An 18,430-nucleotide genomic window follows, 5' to 3' on the forward strand; every position below is an offset into this window, starting at 1 on the left:
AGCTTTCATGGGACTGACTGACACCCAAGTGTGATTTCATGGCAGGATTTAACCCAACAGAGACACTAAGTTGTCACCATTACCACTGAATGGTGGTCGGATAAAATAGATGGACACGCACTCAGTGAGACAGCACTGACGTAAGCCCTGGCGCGTGGCGCCTTCCGACATCATGGAATTTTCAAAATGTATAGCAACATCAGTCAGAAGCATATCGGCCTGCAAGGCTGCCTGCCAAGCATTTGTGTGGGTCTCTGAAACCCCCCAGCCCAGGAAAAGGACTAACCCCTTCCCACACTAAATGAGTTACAACCAGAAAGACATTTCAACGCCTGTTAGTAGACTTTACGAAAGTGACATCTTTATGGTTAGAGTATCCAGAATACGTTGTCTTGAACAGAATGGACATTCCCCTGTGGTACCTACCTTGTTGAGCAAATTGAATGGTAAAAAGTGAATGTGCACAAAGGTTGTTTAGATTAACTAGTGACAAGGTAATGTAGGCTAATACAACTTTATTTTCTATGACACTCACGCACACACACACACGCGCGCGCGCACACGCACACACACACACACACACACACACACACACACACATGCGGCACACACACGCAGACACACAAACACACAATCACACAAAACAATATAGAATAATCCATTATTTTATGGATTAGATATTAATGCTTTTATCCACAATTAAATACACAAGCCTAATTTTCAGCTTCTGTGTTTTTATTATTTTCACATTGATGCAGGCTGACACTTTAAACACAGATACAAATTATTCAGGGTCTAGCCTGGTCTTTGAATAAGAGTCCCCGAGTTGGCATCGCCACCTGCTGGTCAAGAACAGTGTTTGCTGTAGCCTCAAATTAAGCCATTCACCTGGAGGCAATGTTGCTGAGATTTAGAGCAGGAATATGTTGAACACAAGCTCTCAGAATGCCCTTGTGTATGAGGTTATGCAATGTTGTGCTCCTCTCCTCCTGTAAATACTTTTTTTTTCATGGGTCTGACAGACACCCAAGGGTGGTTTCATGGCAGGATTCCACCCATCAGAGACACTGAAGTTGTCCCCCTTACCACTGAATGCTAGTCGGACAAAATGGATGGATACGCACTCAGTGAGTCAGCACGGACGTAAGCCCTGGCGCCTTCCAACATTGTGGGATTTCAAATGTATAGCAACACCAGTCAGAAGCATAGAGGCCTGCAAGGCGGCCTGCCAAGCATTTGTTTAAGTGTGGGTCTCTGAAACCCCCCAGCCCAGGAAAAGGACTAACCCCTTCCCACACTAAATGAGTTACAACCAGAAAGACATTTCAATGCCTGCTTAAGCCCGAGACTCCCCATGAACGATGAAAGCCGATGACCACTCTCAGATAGAGGGCCCACTTAGGAGAGGTAAAGTGATTTATGGTTGTGTTTTTTACTTTACCATAATCTTTCAGGAATTAAGTGTCTTGCTTATTTAAAACACCACTCCACAGCGGTACCTTGTACAAGCAGTCCAGAAGTCCTACTTAACATTTATAGTTATTCTGAGGAAGTAAAATAAATATAAAATAAATAATAAGGAAAATAAAAAGGAAGAGAGTCCTGGGAACCAACCTTCTCTTTATAAACAGACCTCAAGCTTTTCTTTGTTGTGCATCTATGTTTTAAATAGAGGGTGTTTTGAGTAACATATAGATTTGTATCAACGGCTCATATATATATATATATATGTATATATATATAATGTATATATTGTTAGATCCGTCGACTATACTGCCTCACGGGAGGTGGATTTAGCAAAACCTGTTGTCCAGTAGGCCTAACGGTTGTTTACAGGTTGGTGGGGAGACTTGCCCAGCCCTATCTTATAAACCAGACACCTACTATGGAAGAAATTAACCCTACATTTTATGGTAAAACTATGATTATTATTAGGCCTATATATCATATAGATACTTTAATGGTGGAAGGTAGCTGATCACCTCTCCCCTATGAGTTAGGTTTGACATGGCCCCAGGGAGTAAGTTCACTCTGTTCCTATCGTGAAAAAGGATGGGTTGATTATAGTTTTATTTGCAGGACTAATATTTGGAACATTGCAGCTAGAGAAATAAACCGTCAAAAAGGAGTACTAAACACAAGCTGTAACGGCTAGTAATATGCAGTCGAGGATATCTCTAATAAAAAAGTAAAAAAAGACATCTGTTACGCATAATGGGAAATAAAGTAATTTTTGTATCGAATTCTACCTCTCTCCAATGAGTTGGTGGTCCTTAGGATCGGGGGAAAAGAGAGAGAATCTCAATCTTTCCTTGTGGCCGAATACTAGTCTACTAAATTGTCCCATGGCAGGTGGCCTACGCAGCCCCGAAGGGCTACAGGAGGAACCCTCCTTTCCATTGCGGTCTGCGGGATAAGGCTTGCTTCCGATGGGCTGAGTTTTTGGTAGAGTGTTTCAGAAAGAGTTTCTTTCTAAGTTTTCTGAGTCTGATTTTTCTAAGTTCATTTTCTTCTGTTCACTGAGTTAGAGTGGACGTCCTTCATGGAGTCCCCGTGGCTAGGATTCCTAGATTCTTCTACTCCTTTTATTCAGTTTTAGCTCTAAGTTACCAAGTTACCACCACAGCTGGGTTCCACATATTTATTATAAATACAGATGAGTTACTGCTTACTTGGCTGGAGCAGTACCCTCCACTTGAACCCTTCGCACTGACCTTCACTTGCAATGAACTCCATCTGAACCATCCACTTGGGTTGAACTTTGTACGGGCCTATGCTCCGGACTCATGACTCAAGGGGCTACGGGGATGCTTCACATGATACCCTCTGGCTGAGACAACTCACTCTCCACATTTTTACAAGATGCAACAACAAGTTTATATGAGTGATGTCTTACAAAATGCGCTATACAGGTGCGCTACATTACAAAATGTGCTATACAGGTGCGCTACATTCATCAGTTATAATACCATTTCATACATTTTGTTAAGCATAGTATTTCATACAATAGTCTCTGCAGTTTCTAAAGCTGGATAATTATTAGTTCTATAATGAAAGCGTGGAAAACACATTTAAATGCTTGTCTTTTATATATATAAACCTCTTGGTACTATGTATAAATAAGGCACCAATGAATCGACATCTCTTGTACTTCTTTCTTTAAAGGTTCCATGGCATAAAAAATTCACTTTGTGAGTTTTTCTAACATTAATATGAGTTCCCTTAGCCTACCTATGGTCCCCCAGTAGTGCCTTTGAAAAAACAAAGCTCAGATGCACCGTTTTAGATATTTCTTTTGCAACCTGAGCTGGATCACGTATAATCGGAGAAGGCGGGGCTGCACCCGGAGCCTAGACCTTAAAGGCACCCAGCGCAACTTTCGAGGCTTAAAAATAAACATTCAATTTCTAGTCTTTTTTACACGTAGTAAGTTTCAATAACTCCATACCATTACATACCGACATTTAAGCAGCAAAGATGAGATGTCGTTGTGTGGTGAGAACTGATACAAAATCGATAACAACAACAATGCCGCCATTTTCTTTATTTTTTGTAACCTACAATAAATAAAGCAGGCTTCCAGTCAATGGAAAAATGGCTTCTCCCCACCGGCGATTGTTGTTTACGATTTTCTATCAGTTCTCACCACACAACGACGTCTCATCTTTGCTCCTTGAATGTCGATATGTAATGGTATGGAGTTATTGAAACTTACTACGTGTAAAAAAGACTAGAAATTGAATGTTTATTTTTCATTGAATGTTTACATAAAGTTGCACTGGGTGCCTTTAAGAATAATTTGCATACTCATGAATGTTTTTACTTTTTAATGAATGAAGACACCCGCATGCAAGAATAAGTTCACGTCTGAGTGTAGGCTACAAACGCGATTAACTGTTTACAAGTGCAAAAACGCCAACATATTCTTTATTTTGCTGACCACTTGTTTTTTATCCTGACAAAAGCCTCGTAAGGACAGTTCCTATGCGTCTCCCTCAGGTAGATCGCACCATCTTTCAACGTCTTTGTTTAATACGACTGCATCACCTTCTCTCAAATTATTGTTCTCCCCCGGAACTGCGGAGCCGTCGCGAAAAAAGGCATGCATAAAACGGCATATTTGGCCGTGTAAAAACGCTCAGTGAGAGAGGGCTGCATCTGAGTAGAACGGCTCCAAATAAGCAACAAAGTCAGTAAAGTGTCAATTGTGTTCTCTGTGTTGTTCCCCATTGTTGTTCTACTAAGCAGAAGATGCTTGGTGTTGACATATTACGACGTGCTGATGTATGTACAAGAGGCAACCGTACCCAGTTAAGATAGCCTAGTGCAGTGCATGGACCTATTAAAGAAGGTGCAATGTTTCTCAAACTTTTTCGGTCATCCCCTTCTTTAATAGGCCAATGGTCATCCCCCACTTTGGTAAAGGGGGTATTTTCAAGCCCCATCTGCCCTCGTCGCCCCAACACAATTCTAATGAAATATGCCAAGCTTAACATTTTCAAATTTGGTTACAAGTAACATAAAGTAACATCATGTTGTATCTAAATTCTAACTCAATAACATCAAATAACAGCAAGTTCAACAATAGAGAAAATAAAAGTGCAGCTGTGTCATAACTTGCATCAAGTTGAAAAATTATGAAAATAAAAGTATACACTGAATACACTGTTGAGCGTTCTCACCGCACGTGCGGTGATTATAGGGCCTATACGTGCGACACACCGAAGCAGTGTCGGTGTCGGACACCCCTCGGGACCAAGACACGCTCTGGGAGAGTGTGTCGGTCTGCTTTGCCGGGCCGATTTGTCGACAGGGAAAAGGACTCGGATGATAAGTTAACCTACTACAAATGTAGTCAGGTGGATTTATTTTAGGTCCAATAAACACAATATATTTTACAATTGAGTATAGATTGAGAGAGTGCTCATTAAGATAAAGAAAAGAAAAGACAAATGTAAGATAAACAAGATAAAATAAGGAATAGATCTTAACCAAACTAAAATAAGACAGACCCAGTATCTCAGTCACCAGTTTATTCAGCCCGGGCTTGAGATTATGCCTAAACTAAAAAGAAATAATAGGGGCTTCCTTTCTCAGTAACGTGAGATTGCCCTATGCTAAACCTAAACTGTTAGCAGCTTCCTTTCTAAGTAACTTTGAGATTGCCCTATCCTAAACCTAAACTGATAGGGGCTTCCGTTCTCAGTAACTTTGAGATTTCCCTCTCCTAAAACTAAACTAATAGAGGTTATATCAGAGTTCCTAAGATGAAATGCTATTGCTAAGTTCCCCGGACACTGTTCAGTGTACAGTTCTAAGAGCAGAAAAGCAGAAGAAAGCGGAGCCCGAGGTGGCGGCCCGATGTGATCTAACATTCTGAGTTCCCATACAATTCCTCAACAAATGTTTCTTTGTCATACATCTCTGGGTACTTTTCCTATTTCGCCCGCAGGGCGGCACATGATGCCTGAGCTGATGCACCAGCCATCACAGGTTTACAATATGTCTGTGTTCTTCTCAGGATCACACGCTATAGTCAACGTATGTTGTTCATATCATGGGGCCTACAGAGACACACGTTCTTTGTATTCCTCACTGTGGCTCCCTCAAGTCTCCCCCCGTCCATGCACTGTAAAAAATAAAAAGTTGAGCAAACTCAAAATTGCAAGGCAACTTACTGTAATAATTTTTTGAGTTTTGAGCCCATCAAAAAGGTCATTTTCTTCTTTAGACAAACTTGAAAGTTAGAGTTATACCAACTAAGATTTTTATATTTTACAAACTCAAAAGAATAAGTAAGGGGTGTTAACTTAATATTTCAAATTAAGGTTAATATTATTAAAAAAAAAAAGAAACATTTCAAAGAATGCAAAACGAGTTTTAAGTTCACTTTATTAAAATTAATAATTTGAAACTTCCATTTTACATTTCTGAATGCCAGACAGCAATAGAACAAGCAACATGTAGCTAGTTCAGCAGCAGAGAATCGCTGTCTAAATGCAGCAAACCAAAGTGCAGAACAAGTTTGACATTATGGTCAAACTTGTTCTGCACGAGACGGGAGCCCAGGTTAAACGGTGACGCAACTCTCGTGCCTCATACACCGCACGATCCCGAGAGCTGCCTTTATTTAACACACACCCGCAACACACAGCGCACCGCACACCCAACCAACGGACATGCAAGTCTCGGTAACGGTGGCGGCAACACTACGCACAATAAACAACACACAAACAGTAAAGACCCCAAACCCGTTAACCCAACTTAACCTAACAGAAACTAATTGACAAAAGGCCATAAAACCCTTTTTCCCAACCGGCATCACGAATACCCAGACTCCCCGGGGGCTAGTGCCGAAATGCGCATGTGCACCGTAGTTGGCCCAGCCTCAGATAGAGTCTGACTTAAACCTGTGTGTCTTGCTAACAAAGAGACTACAGTGAGCAGTGAGTAAGGTGAAAAATATAATTAAAATACGAAATAAAATAACAATTAAAAAGAGATGAAGTTCTTTCTTTGCAAGCAAGAACAAAGCCAAGTTGGTTTGACAAAGAACTGGGGAGCCGCTCCCGGGCCCCTCCTTATATATCCATTCAGTAGCACAGGAGCACCTCAGGGAACTGTGCTCGCTCCGGTCCTGTTCACCCTGTACACGCCTGTCTTCTGCTACAACACAGAGTCATGCCACATGCAGAAGGTTTCGAACGATACTGCGATTGTGGGGTACATTAGTGAATGGGCAGGAGGGGGAGTACAGGAGCCTGTTGGAGGACTTGGTGCAATTATGCAAACTCAACCACCTACAACTCAACACTGCTAAGACCAAGGAGATGGTGGTGGATTTCGGTAGGTCTCTAAGCCCATTCTGCTGCCAGTCTCCATTTAGGGGGTCAATGTGGATATGGTAAACAGGTAAAAGTATCTGGGGATACACCTGGACAATAAACCTGACTAGTCAGCCAACACTGAGGCATTCTACAAGAAAGGGCAGAGCCGGCTGTACCTCCTGAGGAGGCTGTGGTCCTTCAATGTCTGCAGCAAGCTCCTCTGGATGTTTTACCAGTCTGTGGTTGCCAGCGTCCTCTTCTATGCTGTCATGTGATGGGGAGGAAGCACTAAGAAGAGGGATGCTGGGCGACTGGAAAGGCTGGTAAGGAAGGCTGTATTTTGCGTCTTTTGTGGGCGCTGAACTGGAGTGCATCAAATCAGTATCAGACAAAAGGGTACTTAGCAAACTGCTCACCATCTTGGACAACGACTGTCATCCACCCTACAATGCCATCACTAAGCAGAAGAGCTTGATCAGCTGGAGACTACATTCACTGCCATGCAAAACTAACCTTGTCCAAGGGCCAAACAACTGTACAACCTGTCAATTAATGGAAATGATAAATATACTTCTCAGCATAGTCTGACTCCCTCTCCACCGTCTATTATAATGAAAAAAGGTTGAATGATGTCTCTTGTATATTTGAGGCCTTATGTGTCAACCACCATTGTTTACCTCATACGTAGAGAGTACACTGTACTGGCTATATTAGCCCTTCTGCACAGCCCCTCCCTCCTTCCCCCAGCCTGGACTAAAGCCTAACTTAATCCTTGTAACCACATCACTTCAAACTCTTAATATTGATTGACTGCTGATCTATGCTTCACCCACTGTTTACACTATTCATTATTCATTATAATGCCCATATTTATTTATTGATATTATTATTATTTTTCAAACTCTATTCTTGCACTGCTATAGTTTTATGCTATGTCTACATAATTCTCATATATTGTCCATATTTAATGCTGGTCTCTTGACTTTATCCCTGCACTTCCTTTCCTATTTTGACTACTTTCGGTAGGTCTCTAAGCCCATTGATCTACGGATCCCCAGGGAGACTCTGAATTTCCTCAGCCTGAGGTGGTATAGGCGCCCCAGTGTGTACCAACACACAAGTGTGTCATTGTGTGTTGACCATATCAGATCCTCAGTGATGTGGACTCCCAAGTATTTAGCAATGCAATAAAAGATCAAGGACATGCCTTTTATTCGCAGTGTAATCTCTGAGAACAGACGCATCACACTTTTGGTACCGGTACTTGAAATTGGTCTTGGAAGTGCAAAGCATTTGGCCACTGGCAAGAAAATTAAATAACATAATTTCTCCCAACATGTTGCCTGAATCAAAACATGGAAGTCATGGGGTCATGGAAGGAGACCTATTTATATTTCATCGTGTGCATCTTAGAGGCTTGAATAAATATTTGGGCTTCGTCAGAATCTTGACAAAGCTCTTTGTATATTGGGCCATATATGTTAGGCCAGGTTCCAGAGAATGGCATTACTGGGAAAGCATCATTTGTTAAAATATTTGTAATTCCTCAGAGCAAACATGAAAGAGTGACATATGTAGAAAATGATGATACGCATGAACTATGTTTATGAACCGTGACATTATGAGAAATATATGTTTCTTATTTGGCTATGGACTGTTAAATTAACTCGGTCTACTGGCATACTGATTTGTTTTAAGAAACAATTAAAGCAAAGGCCTATAGGTAATAATGCCGACGTGTTGCAACGTTTTAGAAGATTTCTTAGAATATATAACATATTTTTCTGAAAGAAGGATTCAGTGTATTAAAATGTCATCAATAACATTGAAAGCTAAGGTCGAAACGTCGTCCAGGGAAAATAGGACGACACTTTTCATCACTGCGGTCAAGCGAGCCGCCATTCGTTCATCCGCGGTTAAGCCAGCCGTCACACAAAATCTTTGTGCGCCTTTACTCTAAACAGCCTTTGGGTGGTATCTCGCAACGTTTTCAAAATAAAACCCTTCACCTACGTGTGTAGATATATAGAACACTAGCTGGCGGCGTCTAGAATGTCCGCACTTGCGGAAATCTTGCCAGTCAGCTGCTCACCCATAACATTGTGTTGGTAGTGGTACATGTACTTTATAAATAACCATAACTTGCTACATTTTCAACCGTTTTACCAACGGTTGGGTTTCTTACAAACCTTATTAACGTGGTTATAATATTGTACCAATTTTAGAACATTTCAATTTTTTTAGAATCTAACATAATTATTCATCAGTATCAGGTATGCAGTGCCGTAACTACATCTCTGACGTTTATAACAAAACAAACCGTTTGAAAATGTAGCAAGGTGGTTAAGGTTATTTAAAAAGTACATGTACCACTACCAAGTCAACACAGTGTTATGGGTGAGCAGCTAACTGTGGCAAGTTGGCCGCCAGTGCGGACCTTCGACTCCATTGGCCAGCAGAATATGCATGTGTACGTTTTTCAAATGACATTTTCTCAAAATCTATACAGTAAAATCAAATGGTTCCTTGTGGTCAAGTAGTCGGTACAACAGTTGGTATGGTCATATCAGTCAGTGCCTGAACTTATGTGACATTCGGTCTGTAGCCCACTTCAAATTGCTGACATAATGCAATTTTGCATTATGGTGACCGATTAAATGTGATGGGAAAAATAAAACGACTTGTCCGACTTGAGGGCTGCGTTATGAAACGATGCGTCAGATAAACGATTGCACACATACGACAGAGCCTATAAACTCAACAAATGAATCCTATTTAACAGCCCGTTCCCTAGTAAATCATTAAAAAAAAATCGTTAAGTGACCGTAACATACCTTTGTTTTCCGTTCGTTCCTTGCAGAAACAACACAGACAGAATAAGCTTATTAATAATCAGACGGAAATCGTCGAGCGATGTCTTTTGTTCAGAAGCGTTTTTCAATATGTGTGCAACAGTAGACATGCAAACGTTAAAGATTCTTAGAAAAAAATTCCAACGTCATGCAGCTCATTGTGACGTCATAAGAGAGATGACCTCTCCACCGTGTCCGTGTGTGTGTTCCTGTCCTGTGTTTGTGCGTGCGTGTGTTACGGACAGTGCTGTTAGCCTAGCAGAGGCGAGATGTTTGCATGTCATGAATATTCATAATAAGAGCCAAAATCTATCTATCAATGTAAGCACAAACAGAGGATCATGGGCATCAGGGCTCCGTTTCCCGATAACGATGCTCGTACGATCATTCTCACGATGGATCTTGCAAGCCATCATAAATTTCTTTGGAGCGCTTCGAACGCGCGTTCACTGCACTCACGACGTTCGTAGGATTGTAACAGTCTACTGACACGGTGCTGAAATGGGCTCCGTAGGAGGGGGCGACGCAGGAATGATGCAGGAAAATGGGGTTAAAAAAGCGTTAAAATATCTCCCCATCAAGGCCATCAACAGAATAGCCTATGAAAAGATTAGACTGCAATAATATGAATGCTAAAGATATTAAAACACAATTGATTAGGCCTAGGCTGACATATGCTACATTAGTCCTTATCCTGAACGCACTACTACATTTTTTCAAGGCATTTTCCCCCCTGAAATAATTACAAAAATAGCTTGTGTGACAACTACATTTATCTTAATGTGCAGCAAAGAGCCGACTATCAGATTCCGCATAAGGTTTCATTGATTGGCGCGCAATTTAGAATCTATGATGTAAAACAAAAAATTGCTGAGCACTTGTTTTTTATCCCGACAAAAGCCTCATAAGGAAAGTTCCTCTGCGTCTCTCGTAGATCGTAGGCCTACCATCTTTCAAGGTATTTTTTAATGTGACTACATAACCTTTTCTCACATGATCAGCAGCTCGCGGATTTCACTTACACCGAAACAGCCTGCCCTGGCCATCATATCTCTTCTTTTCCGGGTAGGCTATACTAGGTTATTAACTTATCCAGGAAATGATAATAGTATATTAAACCAATCCCAGCACCACACCAAAAGGAGGCAGCAAATCAGAGCTAAACATATCTATCTGCTCATTTCCACATGGTAAGAGAACACAAAACTGGTTTATAATATTTGGATGTTTTATTTTCTTTAAATCAAGCAGGTTACATTTCAGACGTTTTTACACAATCTGATATTTGGAGGCATTTGCAAATATGCTCATAAATTACATGATTTGTAATCCCAAAGAATGAGGTGGTTAATGATCAATATTGGGATCAACAGTGATCACCCTACTAATGTAGGCATTACGTATGCAGGCAGAAAAAGAAAAGTTCCCATTAGAAAGATCACAGGTCTGAAATACTCAGGAACACATGAAAATGGCATAAAAATTAATTTCACTCTCCAACCTTTTGCTAAAGAGACGTTGACAGGCCCACAGAGAGCCTGGAGCTCACGGGACAACATTCACACACATTCTGCTTCATGAAGAGGTCAGATTATCGTCAGACCATAGACATTACATGTAAGGACACTGAACATTTGGCCGGATTACACATAGAAATGCAATCCAAAACAAAATGGGTATAGATAAAGCATGTTTATTGATGCGGCAAACAAAGGTTCAAATATCCTCCAAAGCACTTCAAGCCCCAATGAAACTCAAAACGCAGATGTGGCAAAAGAAGAAACTTCTAAATTAAAGTGGAGCGACCCAGGGACAAGTCTGGTTTGGGTTAAAGATTATGGATGGTTAACTTTGTGTAACGTGTTTGGACAAGCAAGTTTAGGTTTTACGCAAGCGACTTCAGGTATTAGGCATGCGACTTCAGGCAAGCGACTTCGACTTCAGGTATTAGGCAAGCGACTTCAGGTATTAGGCAAGCGAGTTTAGCCAAGCGAGTACAGGCAAGCGAGTCAAGCTAAGCGAGTTTAGGTTTTATGCAAGCGAGTTCAGGTATTAGGCAAGCGAGTTTAGGCAAGCGAGTTTAGGCAAGCGAGTTTAGGCAAGCGAGTTTAGGTATTAGGCAAGCGAGTTTAGGCAAGCAAGTTCAGGTATTAGGCAAGCGACGCGAGTTTAGCCAAGCAAGTTCAGGTTTTATGCAAGCGAGTTTAGGTTTTATGCAAGCGAGTTTAGACAAGCGAGTTTAGGCAAGCAAGTTTAGGTAAGAGAGTCAAGGTACTTTAGGCCTCACTTTATTTGCGGTTAAATTGCGGCATTAGGTTTAGAAAGAAGGTTAAGATCCAGGCTCAGGTTTGCTTCCAGCCTCGTCCCTCTAGTCGCTCCCTATAAAGAGGGTTCCCAGCTACCGTGTTAAAATACAACAGCTGGGATTACAGATATGGAGTACAGAAATAAATAACAAAGATTGATTCAAACATTCTTCCCCCAAAATGTGGTGCAACATAAAATGGAGAAAATAATTCATATCTTACGATCTCACGAGGTCCTGCCGCAAGGGGCGGACTTACGATCTCTATAGAGTGTGCACTGTGTGTTGATGTTGGGTGTGGATTAATGTGCTGGTGTAGCCATCCAGGGATCCTCAGGGTTTATGGGAGTAGGACACACTGGTGTAGTTCAGTACTGTGAAGTAAATTGATGCCAAAAGTAGAATCAGTGTCAAGGGCAATCAAATGTCTATAAATGCAGGAACAGCCCCATCTGGTCTCAATCAGCATTTGATTTCATAGACTTAAATTAGCGAAAAAACAAGCATTTATTTACCGCAACAGTCCTAGTGCTGGAGAACCAGGTTTCAAAAAAATTCAATACGAGCCTCCAGGTGCATTGGAGTTACTGCATTTAATTAACTTTAATTTAATTAAGAGCACACTAGTCAGTGGAGATGTTCACAGAAAAGACTTGTCTTCAGACCTTTATAAAGATCAGGAGGGATTATATAATTGCCGTTTGACACGTTAGGTCTGTTCAAGGAGGAAGTAAATATTTACCAGCGTTGGGTCTCTGCACCATGACACCCAGCTGCCGCACATCTGGTCTCCCTTTAAGTCGCCTGAAGGAGAGGTCAACTTAATTGAACCTAAGGGGAATGGGTCACAAGAAAAGGTAAGGATAAATCAAAGCTAAACATAGAAAGGATGAAAACAAGCATTGTCCAACATGGGGTTCGGCGATATTTTGATGTAAAAACATTTAGGTGTACGATCCAACCATCAAAAACAGGCTCTTCTTATCATGTTTCCAATGTACCCCGAGTTGCTACGCCCTCATCAGCCACCAGGTGGCAGACTTGATTTTGTCAGTAGAAGGAGCAAAATAGCCATCCAGCTTGATTACAGCAATAGTAGAGGAGCAAGTCAAAAGAATGCGTTTGAGCACCTTCAGCCATTGGCTCTTGTTCAAGGACATCCCGCTGATTGGCTGAAGTCAGATCTTATTCTCTAGAAAGTTTGTTACAGAAGAAGCCCCTAGTATCAAAGCAACATACCCGCCAAACAAAACTAACCTTGTTGAATAAATGAAAATGTCTTCAAGATGGTCAATCCAGTATCTTACCGGTTCCACATGGAGTCTCTAGTCGGCTGCGCTGCGGGCCTTAGGTCCGTCCTCTGCTCCGGGACGAGGTCTTGAGTATAAAGAACCAGTCAGTCATCAAGCTGCTTGGTCTCTTCAAAGAGGTGGAGGTTTGACCGCCTGCACCATGAGGACGCTGTGGATACGGTATGGGACCATTTATCAGCGGATCTGAACTGCAGAACTTTAATCACATCAGCTGTAGATTTATGTACCTTCTCCGGAAAGATGAGTGGTCGTCAGCCCCTGAGCAGTGATCTTCATCCCCAGTGACTCCTTCAATCCTGCTGGAGCAAACACTCAGTTACCATTTGGAGATGACCCAGCTACCCTAGTGTACTCACTACTAAGTGATACAACCCGGTTCAGTGTTTCCCCCAGACAATTTCTTAGTCAAGGTGGGGGGGGGGGGGTCTTCGGTGAGGGTTTGCGGTGAGGGTCTTCGGTGAGTTAAACATTAGAGTTTAGTCCCCAAATGGCGATACCACCAGTTCATGGCTGCGCTCTTTGATTTTCTCGTTGATCAGATTGACCTGGAGAAAGAGCTTACCTTCCATGGATGAGGAGCTGCTTGGTCTAATCACGAGCCGCCTTCGGACCTCCACCGCCGGATCCCCCAGCCGTCCTCCACCGCCGGGACCGTCTCCTCCAGGACCTCCACCGGGCCAACTGCCTGGACCTCCGCAACGTCGCCTCATTTCTTCTGAAATGTGACACACGTTCCATTTGCACCCCGGACATTCCTCCCCGTTCATGATGCACTGGAGAAGAGTTTAGCTTTACTGGATGAGGAGCCGCCGCCTCCGGGCCCTCCAGGACACCGCCGCCACCGGGCCCTCCAGGACACCGCCGCCGCCGCCGGGCCCTCCAGGACGCCGCCGCCGCCGCCGGGCCCTCCAGGACGCCGCCGGGACCTCCAGGACGCCGCCGGGCCCTCCAGGACACCGCCGCCGCCACCGGGCCCTCCAGGACGCCGCCGCCGGGCCCTCCAGGACGCCGCCGCCGGGCCCTCCAGGTGGACGCCACCGCCGGGACCTCCAGGTGGACGCCACCGCCGGGACCTCCAGGTGGACGCCACCGCCGGGACCTCCAGGTTGGTCCCAACCACCGCCTCCAGGCCCTCCAGGTTGGTCCCAATCACCGCCTCCAGGCCCTCCAGGTTGGTCCCAACCACCGCCGCCAGGCCCTCCAGGTTGGTCTCCACCACCGCCGCCAGTTTGGACCCAACCGCCGCCTCCAGGCCCACCGACTCCAGGACCTCCAGGTTGGCCTCCACCTCCAGGCCCGCCGTTGCCTCCAGGACCGCCGTTGCCTCCAGGACCTCGGCCGTCTCCAGGCCTTCCAGGTTGGCCGCCTCCAGGCCCTTCTGAAATGTGAGACACAAGTTCCAGTTGCACACTGGAACATTTCTCCCCTTTCATCATGGATGCACTGAAGATGAGTTTAACTTTACTGGATGAGGAGCCGCCACCTTGCCCTCCATGCCGCCCCTTCCAGGTTGGACGCCTCCCGGACCTCCAGGCCACCGCCGCCTCCAGGCTGGCCTCTGCCTCCAGGACCTCCGCCTCAGTCCTTTTGAAAGGCGAATGACACGTTCCATTTGCACACTGCACATTTCTCCCCGTACATGATGCAGATAATCAACTCCTCCTCTGCTTTAGCTCCCACAGATCTCACTGATGCCCTACTGTGCAGTCTTGAGTGAGGTATTATTTAACCCAACAGCCAGCCACACACACCTAGCCTACATCCTGGAACTGGTCCTAGTGGCTGAGAATGCATCTGACATTTTTCAGAACACCTCAGAGTTGCTGTGGCTGCATGTCAAAGTTTTAATTCTAAACAATTCACCAAGCCTAGAAAAAATGTGCAGCTGTGCAGTTCCGTGTCTCACCGTTCTGCATCCGTTGGGCTGCACGGCTCCCGGCCTTCCCTCCACCTGCAGCGAGCGCCTCCAGACGACCGCCATGGACCTCACGGCGAGCACCTCCAGACGACCGCCACGGACCTCCAGACGAGCACCTCCAGACGACCGCCTCCATCACCTCTACTGAAACAAGACAAAATCTATTTAAACACTGGAGATTTTTTTGTCCTCGCTCACTCAGATGTCAATAGCTTATCTTCTCCCATTCTGTGCGTTCTTGAGTAGTATCATTTCCTATAAACTCCCAAACCCAGCCACACATCTAATCTTCATAAGGACACTAGTCCTAGTGGCTGAGAACGCTTGGCTAACAAGCCAATCACAACCAATGACTGAATTCCAGTTTTATTCTGAAACGTTTGACCACGCCAAGGAGGAGTTTATAGGATGTGCAGTTCCACGGCTCACCCGTCTGTTCCTGTAGGACTGAACGGCTCCTGGCCAACATCCACCTGCAGCTCCCAGCTCCAGACCCGCTCTGTTGAAGCCTCTGGGAGTACAATCCGCTCCTGAACAAAAACAACTGTTCATAAATCATTTGGTACTCTGCAATCCTTGGAAATATTATGAAGCATGAGCTCGAATAGAAAATGTTCAAATCCTGTATAATGATTAATTGTTGTACAAATGTGTATAGTTCTATTGATTACTTTTTTACTTCTATAAAACATTTAATGAATAGTGGGAAACTACACAAGAAAAGCAAATGAATGCGGTTTTAACGCGGTTATATTAGTAAAGCAAGTCTTACCCAAAAAGTCAATAAATGGTGACCACATTTTATCATTATTATTATTAACTATTTAGTGCTTCACTAAATTCCTATAGCAAGTGGAAACGTTACTCTCCTTCATTGGTGATGTTCATGTTCCTCGATATCTTCCAATGGACTCGTTGTGAAATCCTTCTGGATCTTCTGCGTTGAAGTGCGTTGTTCAATTTCCAAGGGGCGTGTCTAAAGGGCGCGATCTAAAATGGGTCGATGCTATGCTATTGGATAGGCCTCGACTAATCATAGCATTGGAACGGGTGATGCAGAAATACATATTCCTCAAAATCTTTGAGTAGTAGTCGTTCGTTCTTTTAGTGAGCATATACAGTCTTTAGTTCACTAACTTCCATCTTTGTTGTTGAAACACCTCTACATGCTGCGTATAACCAACCACACATTAGATAGCCTAAAGGGTTGCTATTGGTCGGTCTATTTCGTACCGGGCAGAAAACGTTATATAACGGAGGGGCGCCTGACCGCATCTTTGAAGAGCAAATTATATACGAGGTCCGTCTAGTTCCGAAGCTATTGGTGAAATACGCAAAACGAATATTGAAATGTTAATTTTGGCATTTAATTTGCATCAACATTTTGCCAGTGAAGGAGTTTAGGTTTGCCAATCCGAGGTCTAACAGGCAGTAAACATGTTCATTAAAATACAAATGCAAAGTCCACAGAACATACGCGAATAAAAACCACATTGCACCACCAGCGGTCAACAGCAGCAGCAGCAAGTGTATTGAAAGTAGAAAAGTAGTAAAGAGAAGAATAGAATTGGGAGAGTGGTGTGCAAGTCAGACACCGCATCTAACCCAGGACCACCTTGCAGATCACAAGCAGCAAACCTTCTACCAACCAAACACACATCAACAGGCCCCCAGTCAGTAGGGTCAGTCAGACAGGTTTCCACAGAAGGGCTCAGTGGGGTTATGGGTTGAGCAAAAACAGACCCCTTTCTTCCTTCCACAAGTTTCCATCGTGGATTTTTCGGACATGTGGAGTCGGACATGTTTCAAGTTATCCGTGGATTCCTGAGGGCAGTGAAGTATCTGCAGAAGGTGACGTCCAGGTCCAGCGGTCTGCCGCATTGACCACGAGATCTTTAACCGAGTGGGACCGCCTCGGTTTGTAAGTAGGCCTAGAAAGAACAGTTTGTGTTCAACAGCGTGGAGGTCCTCGTTTCCATCAGAGTTGCTGCAGTTCTTCCATGCTGCTTCCACAGTGAGCAGAGGACACTTCCCAGTGTGGTGGTCGGTGCTGTAGCGGTCCGCAGCGTTAGTTAGTCAGTCGATCCCATAGATAAACCACTCAACACAAACTACCACTTCCATCAGCAAATCCACATTAACCTCCAGCGGTAAAACATGTACAATAGAGGGGCGAGAACAGACGACAGGAGGAGATGGGGAGAGTGTAACATGTTAGTGCTCATGAAGGAAGTACCCAGCGTTACTCACTGCGTGGGTCCCGGTGGCGGGGGTCCACGTCGGTGGCCACGATGTCCGGATTGTTCAGCCCACGCAATCCAACGCAAAATAAACGATTAACATCCGTCACGGTGGGGGCGCTTTATGAGGAGAGGCGGGGGAGACGCAGCTGAAATCAATTAAAGGCACCCAGTGCAACTTTCGAGGCTTAAAAATGAACATTCAATTTCTAGTCTTTTTTACACGTAGTAAGTTTCAATAACTCCATACCATTACATACCGACATTTAAGCAGCAAAGATGAGACGTCGTTGTGTGGTGAGAACTGATACAAAATCGATAACAACAACAATGCCGCCATTTTCTTTATTTTTTGTAACCTACAATAAATAAAGCAGGCTTCCAGTCAATGGAAAAATGGCTTCTCCCCACCGGCGATTGTTGTTGTTTACGATTTTCTATCAGTTCTCACCACACAACGACGTCTCATCTTTGCTCCTTGAATGTCGATATGTAATGGTATGGAGTTATTGAAACTTACTACGTGTAAAAAAGACTAGAAATTGAATGTTTATTTTTCATTGAATGTTTACATAAAGTTGCACTGGGTGCCTTTAAGAACTAGTGACCTCCAGAAGAACGTGATTGGTTGTGTGCGAGAAGCAACGTTCCGATGACGGGGGGGTATCGTGAGCCTACTGACTTTTTTATACTGCTTGTGACATTTATAGTCAAATATATTGTTTGAGTTACGTCAATAAAATGACAATAGTATAATAATAGTCTGATATATTTATGTATTTATTTCCACGGGGGTTTTTGCATTTCACATTCAGCCTCTCGCCACCAGGGGGGCTGCAGCCCCCCCAGCCCCCCCAGTTCCAGCGTCCCTGCGATGTACCCTACATGTTACTCCCGTATACCACAATGCAATGCGGTCGTGTTTTCCCGGAGGAGAAGAAGCTGAATAACCGCGAAAACGAATACATTTAATGA

The 18,430-nt window shown here is 43.8% G+C and overlaps 1 long non-coding RNA gene across 3 annotated transcripts; it reads right to left on the reverse strand.

The window, feature by feature from the left end:
• Positions 1–12,238: 12,238 nt before the first annotated feature.
• Positions 12,239–14,219, reverse strand: LOC132464466 (uncharacterized). 3 transcript variants are annotated; one of them, XR_009527270.1, is made up of 6 exons: positions 14,093–14,219; positions 13,860–14,012; positions 13,525–13,593; positions 13,292–13,445; positions 12,727–12,815; positions 12,239–12,358 (listed from the first exon to the last, which is right to left on the reverse strand). It is a non-coding gene; the product is annotated as an uncharacterized LOC132464466 (long non-coding RNA). The 3 variants fall into 3 exon arrangements; XR_009527269.1 differs by having other exon boundaries at positions 13,860–14,137; XR_009527271.1 differs by having other exon boundaries at positions 13,525–13,596; positions 13,860–14,137.
• Positions 14,220–18,430: the final 4,211 nt, after the last annotated feature.

This window comes from Gadus macrocephalus, chromosome 9 (genome assembly GCF_031168955.1).
Source record: "Gadus macrocephalus chromosome 9, ASM3116895v1".
NCBI lineage: Eukaryota > Metazoa > Chordata > Actinopteri > Gadiformes > Gadidae > Gadus > Gadus macrocephalus.